At 34.3% G+C, this 17370-nt stretch overlaps 1 long non-coding RNA gene across 1 annotated transcript; it reads right to left on the reverse strand.

The window, feature by feature from the left end:
* Positions 1–7874: 7874 nt before the first annotated feature.
* On the reverse strand, positions 7875–16194 carry LOC131042800 (uncharacterized). Its single transcript, XR_009105312.2, has 3 exons — positions 15900–16194; positions 15598–15749; positions 7875–8174 (listed from the first exon to the last, which is right to left on the reverse strand). It is a non-coding gene; the product is annotated as an uncharacterized LOC131042800 (long non-coding RNA).
* Between the last annotated feature and the right edge of the window lie 1176 nt (positions 16195–17370).

Here is a 17370-nt window from a genome sequence, read left to right on the forward strand (position 1 = left end):
AAGATAACTTGTTGATTTCACTCTCCAAACTACTCTTTGTAGATGGTCAATCTATATGGGGTCTTAAACAAAAGGTTGATTTGTTGTAGGGGTCACAAAATCCCTCTCTTATAGGGCATCAATTGGTGACATTTCAAATTTTGAAATTCAAATTGACAACTCCTCTAACTGAAATTCAAACTTGAGCTGATTTTGCATGATATGAGGACACATAAGTTTGACATTCAACTAATCCTTTATTTCTTCTTGTTCTTTATGCATCATATCATTTCACAAGGTCCTTGTCTATTATCTAGGGATTTTAGACTATCTTTTAGTAATTATGTATTCCATGTTCTAAGACTATTATCAACCATTTCTTAAATCAAACCTCTCATTTCTTTTTCCTTACTATCTAAACTCACTATAAAGCTCTATTTTGACAATAAACCCTACCCTTCAACACAGATCAATGCCCATGATTGTGATGAGCATTGTCCTTGGATTATTGAAGAACCTTATGGATATCTTTGCTTTTGGATTGTGCCTTATCTATCCACTACTAATTGCAACAACTCCATGAAGATCCTTTCATGTAAGAAGACTATCATATGGTCATCTCTCTTGTATGGTATGAGGCTTTATTGTAGAGGTTGTTTCATATCTTGTAGCATGTCTTACTGTAGCTCATTGCCCTTCTTCTAAGTATATCATAGTAAGGGCCATTCATCATCTATGACTGAGCTCTATCTTGACATGTGGCAAACTATCCTTAAGACCTATGTGTATATCATTTGTTTAGCTTATACTGCATGACTATAGATTGTGTTTTTTGGTGTCTAGACCTTTTCTGACTATGCATTTTGCTTCACTAATTTGATGTATATTGAAACCTATTGTTGAACATCTTTGACCAAGAGATCTTCAAATATCTTGCCATTATTCCTTTCACTACTATGAATGATCCATGATTTTGTTTTACAGTGAACCTTATATCATACTCCTATGATTTTCAAAGAGTTTAAGACCCTTATAGACTGTTATGTGATCACCGTGAAAAACATTTTCTTCATTATCAAATGCTCTTTGCTGACATGAGGATTGGTCAAGCTCTGAAGTTGTCATCTTGCATTGAAATGCTTTCTCTTAATTTTCCCTCAACACAAGTTGTGACTGTCCTAAATCTCTTTGACTTCAATAATGTCATTTGGTTGGTAAAGGTTGTCACAAACTCCTCTTTTCTTTTCTCTTTGCCTCCAAAACTTTGCTCACTATAATGGATACTTTCACTGCCCTTATGGCAATTGATTTTCCTTCAAAGACTAGTTACTATCTTTATATTCTTTCATTGCTCATAAACTATTATTGGGATTTTATTGGTTGCAACAATGTTTTTAGGGTCAATATGCCTCTTTTAACTTAGATTGTTGTGTTTTATTGGCTTCAAAACCATATATGACAAGAGTTTTTAGAGATTAAGGAAGTAGTCCTTATTTAAGGCACACAGAGATAGTGTTTAAAGGATAATCTCAAATCGAGCACAAAGCACAAAAGACAGTCGAAGCATCAAGCTAAGAGCAGTCCTATGGATGGATGGGTCATAATAGAATAAGGAAACCATGTTGTGATAAAAACTTCTTTTGCTAAAGCTCTCATTTCATGGCTTCTACTATATAACTTAATAATTTGTCTTCTCTAAATCTACATTATATCCTTATATTTTCTTACATCTTTTATCACTTATGTTTTGATCTTATGATGCATGTATCAGATATCTATCTTTAAACACAAATATGAGAGGATCTAATGAATAAAAATGCAAGACGTGTTTCCTACCAATATAGGGTATTGAATAGAATTAGAACCCTACCTCACCATGCATCTTAGCTGAAAATCTCTTGACCTCCTTTTAGCATTGTTGTTCATTGATTGAAAACTCGCTCTTATTCCTCTGTAGTCTCTTTTGTCTTATATTTTGCTACTAAATCTTATTTGCATTTAATGAACTTCTCCAAGCTGTGGCTATCTCACCCTTATGTCCACCATTTTAGCCTTTGTTTGAGAATGAACGTGTAGAAAAAATAGGGTTCATTTTGCTTAGGTTGGGGTCCCATGGAGGGGGGCTTCCTAAAAAATAGAGCTAGAGTTGCTGAGATTTTTTAGGAATATTTTAAAGCTGAAGGTCCCATGAATTTTGTTTTGCACTTCAACTTAAAAATTTAAGCTCCTAAATTTAAGGATGTCATGAACTTTGTAGTGCATATCAACTTAAGTTTAAACTCCTAAACTGGTGGTAAATAAATTTAGTTTTTTTTCTAAAATTTATATGATTGACAAATGGCATAATATATTCCTAAGTTGGTGGAGCAATATTTAGCCCCACCCCATTTTCCCCAGCTTAGATTTTGTAGGCTAAAAAGTAGGGGCTCTATTTTTTTGGAAAACATTCCAAATAATCTCATAGCCAAAAAATAGAGTGTAAGCCCCCTCCATGGGAACCCTACCTTGACAACTGAAGATTTCTCAAACTAAACCCTAGTTCATCCTCAAACTACATGGAAAAAGGTGCAACACAAGGAATCATACGTGGCAAAGAAGACTTTAGGCTCTCAAACTCTTTTCAAGTAGCGTGGGCTTTACAAAGCGATATATTAATTTCTTCCTTTAACTTTGCTCAACGTGGGGAAATATTCCTTGCCCCCCTTATTTTCTTCCATGCATAAAACATAGCTTGCTCCCTTTTCAACGTTATTCAATGTGAGATTTGATGAAGATGACTTCCACTCCAAATAAGGAAGAAATATAATGTGAAAAAAAAAATCTATATAAACCAAAGCATTGGCATTATTTTGACTTCCTTTAATCACCCTAAACCTCTCAAAATTTAGCCAATAAAACCTAATACCCTATAGAAGGCTATTTTTGGTCTATGAGCAAAAAATAGGTAACAATAACGTTATTGATGATTCCTTTAACTCCTTTCCCTTTGAGAACTACACAATCCTTACCTTTATCGAGGTTTCTCCCTCAACTAGGAATCAAAGCACCAAGCATCTCATTATCAATAGTTCTAACCCAATTGGGAACCAAATGGCCTTAGTCTGTATCAATAATTCTTACTCCACTTGGAACTATTGAACTTCAAAACATTTCTCGAATCTTTGTGGCCTAACTAGATGTTTGTGAACTAATTCCTTAACAAACTATTCAAACCTTTGAAAATGTCTTTTGTTTCTTTCTATCAAGGGTTTTAGTGGGAATGAGAACCGTTGAGGCTTAGGATAGGAATTGAAACTTGTAGAGGATGTTTAGGTTTTCAAGAACCCCCTTAACCTCCAATTTAGTTCTTGATGCTAATGAAACCTCTAATCAATCATAACAGTCAATTTTGGTCCAATTTTCACAAAATCAAAACCGAGTCCTCTACTAAATGTTCTCAAATTTCCAAAAATTGAGTCTAAAACCTCTCTTGTTATCACTAAAAACTAATAGAAACATAGCAAAATTAAACTGGAAAATAAATAGAACCTAAATTTTTTATGATGCAAGATTGCCTATGGACTTAGATCCTTCTACGTCAAACATAAATAATAAACACAAAGTGAATTTTAAATTGATTTTAAAACATAAATGTGTAACATGCATATATACATAAATTGAATGTCAAACAAAGTTCACACACACATATACAATGTTGAATATTATTAACACAATGTAAATTGTAGTTCAAACATGCTAAAATATACACACATAAAGATAATGCCAATTATAAATCATGCTAAAGTGCAAACATACTATACATGAAATTCATTCAAATATGACAAAGCTAAAACACACATTTCATTTGAACTGAATGTCAAATTTATTAAAAGCATGCACCACATAATGAATGCTAAAATTAGTTTGATCACACCACATAAAGTTAACTTTTAACCATACTGTACACAAACTGAGCATCAATTAAGTTTGTTTACACATATTTCACACAAAGTCTAAAAACAAAGTTCTTTCATGCACTCCACACAAAAATAGGAAAAATGAATTTCAAAGTTCTTTTCAACATGCACACATATGCACTAAATGCCAAAGTTAATTCAAACAAACACCACATACAGTAAATGTCAAGTTTAACATTAAAAAACACACAAGAAAATAAATAACTAAATAAGTAAAAGTGAAAGGCAAACATACTTAACAAAAAGTACAACCACACACAAATTGAATGCTAAATTATAAAATATGTCGAAGTGCAAATATGTTGCACATGAAAATTTCTCCAACATATCAAAGTTAAAAAACACACAGCACACAAATCAATGTTTGTCAATGAATGTAAAAGTTCAAAGATAAACACACGTGCTAAAGTTTATAAATTTACACACAAAGTAAATGTTGAAGGTTAAACATGCCTAAACTCTTTACAAAAACCGAAGGCCAAAGTTCAAACATGCTTCACACAAACTTAGTTCAGCCACATACGAAGTTAACATTGAAGTTCAACACAAACAAAATAAATGTCGTAGTTAAAACACACTTCACAAAAAGTTAGATCAACCACACATGAAGTAAACACAACGCACAAGATGAATGCCAAAAGTTAGAATACAATTCACACATATACAAAGTAAATTCAAAAAAATTCAAACATGTAAGCCAAGTGTTGAAATTAGAACACTCTTGAAAGCGACAATGAGTTCAAGCACACTACCCCTCTCCTCTTTCCCTCAATAAGGGAGATGCTAGGTTTACTCACACACTTCAGATAAAGTTCAAACATGCTTCACACATTTAATTCAACCACACACGAAGTAAATATTGGAGTTCAATACACAAAGTCAATGCCAAATTTAAAACACGATTCACATAAAGTTAGCTCAACCACACAAGGTGAATATAAAAAGTTCAAAAATACACTAAAGTTCAAACATATAATAAGAGGATGTCAAAAGTGAAACACTAAAGAAACAAGTTTAAACACTAAAGTGAATGGATGTCAAAAGTGGATGTCAAAAGTGAAACACTAAAGAAACAAGTTTAAGAGACATTTCACAAAGTTTGTTCAAACACAAAGACCACACATATATAAACTAAATGCTAAAGTTTAAATATTCCATAAGTGAATGAAAGTTTTGTATAGTCTTTACATAGAGAATATATGAAGTTCAAACACATTTCAACATAGTTTGTGCAAAGAGAGACTTCACACATACAAAATAAATGCCAAAGTTAGTACACTCTTACACAGTTAATGTGGAAGTTCAAATATAAACACATGCTAAAGTTTAAATCTTGACAAAAAGTAAACGTTGAAGTTTAAAAATACACAAAGTATTAGAACTCTTCATACAAAATGAATACGTAAGTTCAAACATGCTTCACACATTTAATTCAACCACACAGGAAGTAAAAATTGGAGTTCAATACACAAAGTCAATGCCAAATTTAAAACACGATTCACATAAAGTTAGCTCAACCACACAAGGTGAATATAAAAAGTTCAAAAATACACTAAAGTTCAAACATATAATAAGAGGATGCCTAAACTCAAGCATGCACAGAGTAGATGATTAAATATACACAAAGTTGACTAAAGTTTAAACACTAAAGTGAATGGATGTCAAAAGTGAAACACTAAAGAAACATGTTTAAACCCTAAAGTGAATGGATGTCAAAAGTGGATGTCAAAAGTGAAACACTAAAGAAACAAGTTTAAGAGACATTTCACAAAGTTTGTTCAAACACAAAGACCACACATATATAAACTAAATGCTAAAGTTTAAATATTCCATAAGTGAATGAAAGTTTTGTATAGCCTTTACATAGAGAATATATGAAGTTCAAACACATTTCAACATAGTTTGTGCAAAGAGAGACTTCACACATACAAAATAAATGCCAAAGTTAGTACACTCTTACACAGTTAATGTGGAAGTTCAAATATAAACACACGCTAAAGTTTAAATCTTGACAAAAAGTAAACATTGAAGTTTAAAAATACACAAAGTATTAGAACTCTTCATACAAAATGAATACGTAAGTTCAAACATGCTTCACACATTTAATTCAACCACACATGAAGTAAATATTGGAGTTCAATACACAAAGTCAATGCCAAATTTAAAACATGATTCACATAAAGTTAGCTCAACCACACAAGGTGAATATAAAAAGTTCAAAAATACACTGAAGTTCAAACATGCACATAAAGTGAGTGCCAATGTTACAACAATCTTGAAAGTGAAATTTCAAAAATACACAAAGTTTCTTCAAACACACTAATATGCAAAAACTCACAAACAATAAGGGGAAATAGAAGAATACAATAAGGGTATGCTAGAATTCAAACATGCACACAAAATGAATACTACTCAAGCAATAAAAGATGTACACAAAGTAAATGCCTAAAGTTCATACACACTTCCAACAAATAGCTAGTGGGTGACAAAGTGAAACACACTAAACAAAAAAAGTTTTAAAGGTACTTTAAACAAACAATTAATGATGCCAAAGTTCACACATACACAAACTAAATGCCAAATATCAAACACACACTTTGTATAAACAAACAATATAAAGGGATGTCAAAGTTAACTCAAACAAAAGGGAGATCTCTCTCTCTCTCTCTCTCTCACACACACACACACACACATCACACAAAAATGCTAAAATCCAAACATGCACACAAACAATTAGTGTATGCTAAAGTTCACACATATGCAAACTAAATGCCAAATATCAAGCAAACACTTTGTATAAACACACTAAAAAAGGGAATGTCAACAAACAATATAAAGGGATGTCAAAGTTAACTCAAACAAAAGGGGGATCTCTCTCTCTCTCTCTCTCTCTCTCTCTCTCTCTATCTCTCTCTATCTCTCTCTCTCTCTCTCTCTCTCTCTCTCTCTCTCTCTCTCTCTCGCTATGCTAAAGTTCACACATACGCAAACTAAATGCCAAATATCAAGCAAACACTTTGTATAAACACACTAAAAAAGGGAATGTCAACAAACAATATAAAGGGATGTCAAAGTTAACTCAAACAAAAGGGGGATCTCTCTCTCTCTCTCTCTCTCTCTCTCTCTCTCTCTCTCTCGCTATGCTAAAGTTCACACATACGCAAACTAAATGCCAAATATCAAGCAAACACTTTGTATAAACACACTAAAAAAAGGGAATGTCAACAAACAATATAAAGGGATTTCAAAGTTAACTCAAACAAAAGGGGGATCTCTCTCTCTCTCTCTCTCTCTCTCTCTCTCTCTCTCTCACTCACTCACTCACACACACACACACTTTGTGTGCTAAAATCCAAACATGCACAACAAGTGAATGTCAAAGTTCTAATAATAATGTAAACAAAGTAGATGCAAAAGTGAAATGCACTAAACATAAAATATAAAAGTCACTTCAAACAAACAATTATTACATGCCAAAATTCAAACATATACACAAACTAAATAGTAAAGCTCAAACACATGCTTTACATAAATGCATACAAATTAAATGTAAACAAAAAAAGAGTGTCAAAATTCCATTCCAAGCTTCAAACCCAAGCTTTAATAAGTAATAACTAAATCAAAATTCAAACAAACAGTTCATGCAAATGATAAATGAATTCCAAAATAAAATACTAAACAAACATTTTTAAATTACAGCTTGGTAATACCACACTAATTATTACAATATTACCAAACTATGTTATAATAAAGAATTATATTGCACCACAAATGCTAAGTTATCATAAGTAATGAAATAAAAACAAAAATTGAAAAATGCAAAATTTTATGCAGTAAAAAATACTATTAAAACCAAAAAAAATATTAAACAAAGACACTAGACCTAAAAGAATGGCCATGGCCAATGACCATTCTTTGCAGCCTTAGGAAGAGGGCAAATTCAACCCAAATAAAAATAATGATATTAAATAATAAATCAGTTTACATATCAATCTACTGGATAGATATTGTCTCAATTTAAATATTACATTTATTGATGCCACCAATTTCAACAACTGGTTCAAAAATGCAACAATTTCAATTTTAGACATTGTTTGTTGCATTATCCAGTAAACTGCCTCAATTTACAAATTACATTTACACTAATTTTATCAATTGCAACAACTTCTTCACCAATTTTATCACCCCAAATCCCCTAGCCGAATTGGCATTGGCTCCAGGCTCCAATCCATCGAATCTCTGCAAACAAAACGAACACCATGTTAATATAATCAAAATGTACAATAGAAAAGGTATGAAGCCAACTCAAATATTGTGCCGTTTCCCCTACAACAGTCCTGGAATTTAGTTCCCTGTTAGCATAATCAAGTTCAATATATGCCATAACTTTCAACAAACTAAGAAGTCTTCTGCATCATTTGAACAATCGACATCCAATGATCAAAAACCATATCTAATATCTTCTAGTGATGCAGTCCAGAGGGTAACCTTTCCTTTTAACAGGGTTTGATCATTGCTGTATTCCCACAGTTTTTGTTGTCCGCCAGAGAATAATGTATTTTGATTGTTTTGTTGAAATAAAAAATCTGAATTGTGCACCAAAAAGCAAGTTTGATTGTTGCTTTGTGGAGATCTAGACCCTTCAAAGAGTCCCCAAGACATTGTATAGAGCAGATCTAGAATCTGGTTGGGGTGAAACCTTTCATCCCAATGATACAGAGACAATCTGGTTATAGATGGGCCCAGGGTATTTGACTGCTCTAAGTGTTTCATGTGGCCCTAGCCCCTTGTAGAGAAGCTTCATTCTAAGGTATGAATATGTATGTGAATTTGGTATGGTTCTACCGTTCTAGAAGTTTGGGATACACATACCTTAATACATATCAAAGTTTCGATGGGTTATGTACTAAAGATATGCAAGCACTGGAGAGAAGAGAGAAGGGCATCCTGGAGGAACCACTGCCCATAAAGATTAAATTCTAGGGCTTTTCGATGTTAAGATTTTAATGGAATGCAGAGAAATACGTTACCTTTGATAGTAGCTCCACCACAGTCCTAGCCAAAACCAGAAGATTTCTGACTCTATTCGAACACTATTTAGTGGCTCACAACTCTGTAGATCATCCCTTGAATGCGGATAAAGGCTAATTTTTTTTATCTACTTTTGTTGGATATCATGGGAACTATACTCCTGTGACTATTATAATGTGCTCTTGAAATTCTCAAGAACAACGAGTTCACATTTCATTTCTAAATCTACTTTCTTGTCTTGTTATATCTAGTTTAGAGCTTTAGATACTACCTTATATACCACCACATTGGCTCTACTTTTGAGTCTCATAATCTATTTGGGTATTTTTGGACCTTGAAATAAATAAATTTCTCAAACTGATGTTTGAGAGCAGTCGCTAACTAGACTATGAAACATTGCATTTTTTATGTTGATTTTGTCATCAATGTGGCTACTTAATTCTTTCTTCTCCAAAAATCGCTGCCAACATTGATAAAGAGCACCCATTATTTTTTCTAGCTATCCCAGCTTACAGCTCCATTTCTGTCTGCTACTAACTATACAAATATTTTCCTTTGTTTAATTGTGTTGATCAAGCTTCTAAATACCGACTAGGAGAAGAATGGGGAAATAAGAATTGAAAGAAGGTACTACTTTAAAGCTCCCATTCTAGCTTCTTGGGTCAGCGCTTGCTTTATTGCAGTTTTTACTTTAGGCAACATAACTCTAATTGAATATAGATGCAACAAAACCAATTCAGAAAGGCACAAGACTTAAAATACAATACTTACATATTTCTCAAATCCTATCTCACGTTTCCAGCTAGAATTCACAGGGGAGGTTCAATGTGCATTACATATTAGATTACAGGTAAAGGTATTGAAATTTGTCCAACCTACCCAATTCAGAGGGAATGCCTCCTGTCAAGTGCTGTGAGAAAATGCAATATAGTTCAATTCAGAGCAATTACTGAGAGAGGAATAAATTTTACCAGTTAGCAAATTCCTTGCAGTCTGATAGGTTGAAGTCTCAAATTTTTGGGGCTCTGGGTAATTGCTCTTCACTTGAGTTACTACTTTTGGGCAATAACTTTCTGTATGGTAGTATACCACCTGAGGTAGGAAATATGAAGGATCTTGGCCAATTATCATTGTACGGTCAATGCCTTAGAAGTTTTTAGGGTTACGATGTTTTCTATTCTAAAGACAAAAGACATCTTGATGCCCCTGCACACAGCATATTAGACTGCAGGTAATGGTATTGCAATTTCTCCAATCTACCCAATTCAGAGGGAATGCCTTTTGTCAAGCTGTTGTGAGAAAATGCAATATAGTTCAATCCAGAGCAATTACTGAGAGAGGAGGGATTTTACCAGTTAGCAAATTCCTTGCAGTCTGATAGTTTGAAGTCTCAAATTTCCGGGGCTCTGGGTAATTGCTCTTCACTTGAGTTACTACTTTTGGGCGATAACTTACTGGATGGTAGTATACCACCCGAGGTAGGAAATTTGAAGGATCTTGGCCATTTATCATTGTATGGCCCAAACAATCTTACAGGTTCGAAACAAATTAATGGATCCTCGCCTCTCAGCATCTTCAAGCTACCCCTCTTCACTCTTTCCTTATATAATAATCATATAGGAGGGAGAATTATATGCTTAAGACACTAATTATATAACCAATAAAGTGGAGGATAATAGATTCTACACTGGATATTATCACAGGTTAAGATTCCAATGAGGGATTGCCAGGCTTTGGAATATTCAAACTTAGCTTCGACTAGAAAGATGTTAATGTTGGGAAAAGTCCAATTTAACATAATCTTATCCGATCAATTGTTCTATAGATTTTGGCTTTACCTTCTATCTTTCTTGTGATTGGTAGAGTATTCTCCTCTGTCGTAGAGAGTTTAACTGGTATGTTGGAAAATTTTGAAGTCCAACATTTTTTTAAATCTTTCACGATATTCTATTCTTAAATTAGTGCTAAGCAATTTCCTTTTTAAGATCTTATATTAGAAGTTTGCTGAACAACAGGAAGAAAAAAATCTTGTTTAATGGAAATTGTATAAAGAATGGAAAGCTTGTCCTCGTCTTCAAATGCCTTCAGATCAAGAATGTAAAATTGCACCTCGTTGCTTGCTTTATACTTATACAGACAGGATCTATTTTCTTCATTGGCCTAAAGTTCAGGGCTTTAGAACTGCATGCTAATGGCATTGCACTAGTAAGTACTAGGAAACATAGGTATCTTACTATCTCAAAACATTTTAAAGACAACGGACAAACATAAATATCAAGGAATTGATTCCAAGTGCATGGCAGCCTGTTAGGACTAGTGACTAGCCAGACAATAGGAGACTGTCACAATGTAAGGTAATGATCAGCTCATGTAAGTGAAGGTGACCTTTTGTGTGACAAATAACAAAGGAGATAATAGATAAAATATGGCAATCATCGAAACACTGTCATGAGAGAACAGTTAATGGAAAAGAGAAAGGGTGTTATAACAAAGACAAAACTCGGAGGAATTATTATAGAGGTCACATGGATATAAGGACAGTCTTAAAAGTAGAAGAGAATGTCAAAAATACAAAGGAAAAGATTTGAGTATCAATGGCAGTTCAAGGTCATTCACAGTTATGATGAACAATAACAGAGGGTACATAGAGCAAGAAAGAAATATAATGAATATGAGAGTTCCAAGCATGCAAAAGACTCAAGACAGAAAAAGTTTGTATGTTGAAGAATCATAGAAGTCCCTGAGCACAAAACAGTACTAGCTAACCATGGGCATCTTTCATGACAAGGCACAGAAGGTCAAGATGAGTTATCAAAGATTTGTGAAATATATGACTGTGCATATGATTCATAGTAAGCTACACTAAATAATGACAGGGGTGTCTGAGAGGAGAGGACATTGTATAGTCCAAAGGAGATAGAGTAGCCTATGGATTGGTAGAGTACAACGGTCACATGGCAAGCCCATGAATAAAAGTCCAGTTCATATGATGCGGAAGATGGCTGGATAGAGCCATGAATAACAGCCCAGTTCAAATAATTTTCTTAGGAGCAGAAGACACGTCAAGTATCAAAACAAAGGAAATGACAGTCACCAAAATGGAAAAGACACTATTCTATTATAAAGGACAGTCATGGTATATCAAAGTTTTATGTGCCAAAGTCCAAAGGCAGTCCTAAAGCGCACAACAACTAAGAGACAGTTTGCAGGCCTAATTCAAATGCATTACAGTGACATTGAGAAGGCATCCTTGGTCTTCAAGTAAAGTCCTGGCAATATGAGTGATGGCACATAGATCATTAGATCATGAGATCATTTGTTGTGGTTTTAGCACTCCCCCTAACAAACCACACAAAGTTGATGATAATGGACATGCAATTATTGTATAAGGAAGACAACAACGAGAGCTTATATTGCATAAAGGTAGTAGATGACTACATGAAAATCTACAGTGGATACAAGGGAATGACAGTACACAAGGACAAGTTAGCATTGGCACATGATGGTGAGGAAGATAGTTGGATAGAGCTATGGGTAACAGTCCAGTTCATATGATTTTCTAAAGAGCAGCAGAGACAACAAGTGTCAAAACAAAGGATATGACAGTCACCAAAAATGGCAAAGACACTATTCTATTATCAATGACAATCATGGCATATCAAAGTTTTATCTGCCAAAGGCAGTCCTCAAGAGCATAAGAGCTAAGACAAATAGTTTGCAGGCCTAAATCATATGCATTACAGTCCACCTAAGACAGCTAAAAAGTATACACTGACATTAAGTAGGCATCCTTGGTCTTCAAGTAAAGTCTTGGCAATATGAGTAATGGCACATAGATCATTTGTAGTAGTTTTAATACTCTCCCTAACAAACCACACAAAGATGATGATAATGGGCATGCAGTAATTGTATAAGGAAGACAACAATGAGAGTTTTCATCACATAAAGGTAGTAGATGACTACATGATAATCTACAGTGGATACAAGGGAATGACAGTACACAAAGACATTCATAGCTGACATTGGGACATGATGGTGAGAAAGATAGTTGGATAGAACCATGAATAACAGTCTAGTTTAAATGATTTTTTAAGGCGCAGTAGAGTCATGAAGTATCAAAACATAGGAAATGACATTCACCAAAATGGCAAAATACTATTCTATTGTCAAGGACAGTCATGGTATATCAAAGTTTTATGTGCCAATGGCAATCCTCAAGAGCACAACATTAAAAGAAATAGATTGCAGGCCTAAATCATATGCATTACAGTCCACCTAAGACATACCTAAAATGTATTCACAGTGACATTGAGAAGGCATCCTTGGTCTTCAAGTAAAGTCTTGGAAATATGAGTGATGACGCATAGATCATTTGTACTTTGTTGTAGTTTTAGGATTCCCTAACAAACCACACAAAGCTGATGATAATGACATGCAGTCATTGTATAAGGAAGACAACAATGAGAGTTTTAATGTCACAAAGGTAGTAGATGACTACATGATAATCTACAGTGGATACAAGGGAATAACAGTGCACAAAGACATTCATAGTTGACATGGGGACATGATGATGAGGAAGAGAGCTAGATAGAGCAGCAAAGACATCAAAGACATCAAGTGTCAAAACAAAGGAAATGACAGTCACCAAAAATGGCAAAGGCATTATTCTATTATCAAAGACAGTCATGGCATATCAAAATGTTATGTGCCAAAGGCAGTCCTCAAGGGCACAACAGCTAAGAGAGACAGTTTGGAGACCTAAATCACACGCATTGCAGTCCACCTAAAACAGAGCTAAAAAGTAAACACGGTGACATTGAAAAGGCATCCTTGGTCTTCAAGTAAGTCTTGGCAATATGAGTGATGGCACATAGATCATTTTTAGTAGTTTTAGCACTCTCCCTAACAAACTACACAAAGCTGATGATAATGGACATGCAATCATTGTATAAGGAAGACAACAATGAGAGTTTTCATTGCATAAAGGTAGTAGATGACTACATGATAATCTACGGTGGATACAAGGGAATGACAGTTTACAAAGACATTCATAGTTGACATGGGGACATGATGGTGAGGAAGATAGGTGGATAGAGCCATGAATAACAATCCAGTTCATATGATTTTCTATGAGAGACATGAAGTGTCAAAACATAGGAAATGACAGTCACCAAAATGACAAAGACACTATTATACTATCAAGGACAGTCATGGCATACCAAAATTTTATGCGCCGAAGGTAGTCCTCAAGTGCACAACAGCTAAGAGAGACAGTTTGCATGCCTAAATCAAATCCATTACAGTTCACCTCAGACGGGACTAAAAAGTATACACAGTGACATTGAGAAAGCATCCTTAGTCTTCAAGTAAAGTCTTGGCAATATGAGTGATGTCACATAGATCATTTGTAGTAATTTCAGCACCCTCCCTAACAAACCACACAAAGCTGACGATAATGGGCATGCAGTCCTTGTATAAGGAAGACAACAGTGACATTTTTCATTGCATAAAGGTAGTAGATGACTACATGATAATCTACTATGGATAAAAGGGAATGACAATACACAAGGACATTCATAGTTTATATGGGGACATGGTGGTGATAAATATAGCTGGATAGAGCCATGAATAACAATCCAATTCATATGATTTTCTTAGGAGCAGCAGAGACATGAAGTATCAAAACAAAGGAAATGACAGTCACCAAAAAGGAAAGGACACTATTTTATTATCAAGAGCAGCCATGGCATAAGAAAGTCTTATGTGCCAAAGGTGTAAAAACATGCCCAAAATATAGTTATAATCTGAAATAACAGCGGTGAACAAGGCAAAACAAGACACTAGTCAGGGAGAAATTACTAAAATATAAATCTAACTTAATTTCACATTTATAGCTAAGCTTGGAAGCTTCTATCTATTTCTCATTTCTAGGAAACTCTATTTGTCTAGAACATTCTAGACAATCTTATACCTTAACAAAAGTCAGTCCTCAAGAGCACAACAACTAAGAGAGACAGTTATTGGAATTACATTGACCTGTATGATATGATAGTAATGAACAATGAAGAGGCAAAGAGATCTCAGAGGCAGAGACATGGTTATATTTGCATTTATGCATCTTTTCATGATTTTGGTGTTTAGTGTCAATCAGGTATTCTTGTAATGTTGTACTATTTATCTAGCATGCCCTCGAAATCTCATTTAACTATACAACTATACAAGCATTTGGTCTTCTTTCTATGCCTCCATGTCATTGCTTGTGAGTATTGTGTATTGGTATTAGGTATTTAGGTTCATGTCTTCCTTGTTTCTATTGCTACTTTCTATATACATTGGTGTGTTGGTGTTCTCTCTAGCATTTCTCTCTTGTGAATATGGTCTGCATATTGGAGCTCATGGATTATTTTAGTGTCAAAATCTGACCCTCACTCCAATTTGTTCCAAAATTACAGCACAATAAATTCTCACGCAATCCACTCACCAAATCATTTTCTATCTCAGTTTCAATTTATTTAGACTATGAGATAAATATAAAGGCAGGCAATTAGAATATGACTAAGATAAACATCATATTTTATAATGTAGAGAATGGCTAGTAGGTGGGAAGACAAATATAGCAGACAAGACATACGTGAATTAGTTGTGCAAAGCATGTTATGGGCAGGTCCCTGTGACATTATCAACATCTACTGTGCCTCCTCTGTTGACGGCTCCATCCTTCCTCGCTTGCTGTACACAAGACAAAGGCAATTCAGGAATTTCCACACTTCCTGCCAAGTTTTCCTGCATATTAAAAAAGAAATTATTAATGGGAGTTGAAGAAGAGCTTAATCCAGTTGCAATTCATCTACAATCAAAATAGCAAGTAAAAAGTAAGGACAACTAGTCACATAAAATTGTCTTCAAAACAATCTAAAACATAAAAATAATTACGTAGAACAAGAATTTGGTGGCTTCCTTTTGCTCTGCCTCTTCCTTTTGTTTCCCCCCTTCCTTTGTTCCACATCTTCTTATGTAAAAGATAAAAACCAACAAAAAGAAATCACGGATGAACACCAGCACATAACCCTTACCAGAAAACATGAAAAATCTAAAACAAAACAAACAAACAAAAACTCCAACAAGAGATAAAATACAACAGAGACAACGAACAAGAAAACAAAACAAAACGTTAAAGAAAAGGAAGAACACTCTCTCTAAATGAAATAGATGGAACTAATTATGCTTTCTCCAGCTCTCCATAATACCGTTGGATATGCTTTTTCATGTTTTTTTTTAGGTCTCCCTAACAACATTCGAATTTTATTTCCCGTTACATTGTCTTAATTACTATTTGGAAGATTTGGGAGAAGTGCTTCTCATCTTCACCCCGCTCTTCTCCATAATACCGTTGGATATGCTTTTCCATGCTTTTTTCAGTTCTCCCTAACAATGTTCGATTTTTGTTTCCCGTTACATTCTCTTAACGGCTATTTGGAAGATTTAGGAGATGTGCTTCCCATCTTCACCCCGCTCTTCTTCAACCTCAACACATTCCCTCATCATCGTCTGACATTTCTGGTTTTCTACTCCCGCCTCTAAAATAGTTAATTTGGATTGATTTATGCTTATTCGCTAAAATATTCTCTTTTTTTTTTAAAATCAAGTTTGAACCAAGATCAACATGGTAATTAGGGGAAGAGCACCATTAGTTGAGCATCCTAACTTCACGCTTCTCAAAATTCTATGTGGAAATTTCAAATCACTCCCAATTTTTTACAGTAGCTTACTTGGCAAGTCCCCTGCTTATAACTAAGCTTTTAGCGCCACATCATCAAGTATGGTGCCACATCAGCATGCTTTTTGTCAAGGTGTTCAAAACAGCCCCCAAAAAAGTGAGACCAATAGGCATGCAAAAGAGGCCCCAATAGTTGTGCAGCTGATGTGGCATCACCTGATTGGTTACTTTTTACAATATTAGTACATTTCCTAACAACTATTGGTACATTTCCTAAGGACTATTGGTACATTTCCTAACAAAAATTGATATTTTATATTTCAAACAATAGGTTTTATTTGTTCAATTTTTGGAATAAAAGGTATCAACAACCCTCACAACAATTGGTACATGCTCAACTACTGGTGCTCTTCCCCTAGTGCTAGAGGATAATATAGAAAAATCAACTTGGCATCAATCATCGGGAATTTATCATTAAATAATGTAATGGGTGGTGCATTGAAAGAATATAAAGATCAATATCACTAGATTTCTACAATTCATTAGTATGTCTATATGAGCTTCTGGGTTTGAAAGTGTGAGCTTTTAATCACAGAATGTGATGTGAAACGTTGATGTAAAAAAGCTCACACAATCAAATCTAGAAGCACATATAGAATATAAAGATTTCAATATTAGGATTAAAAA

The sequence above is a fragment of the Cryptomeria japonica genome, chromosome 10 (genome assembly GCF_030272615.1).
Source record: "Cryptomeria japonica chromosome 10, Sugi_1.0, whole genome shotgun sequence".
Classification (NCBI taxonomy): domain Eukaryota; kingdom Viridiplantae; phylum Streptophyta; class Pinopsida; order Cupressales; family Cupressaceae; genus Cryptomeria; species Cryptomeria japonica.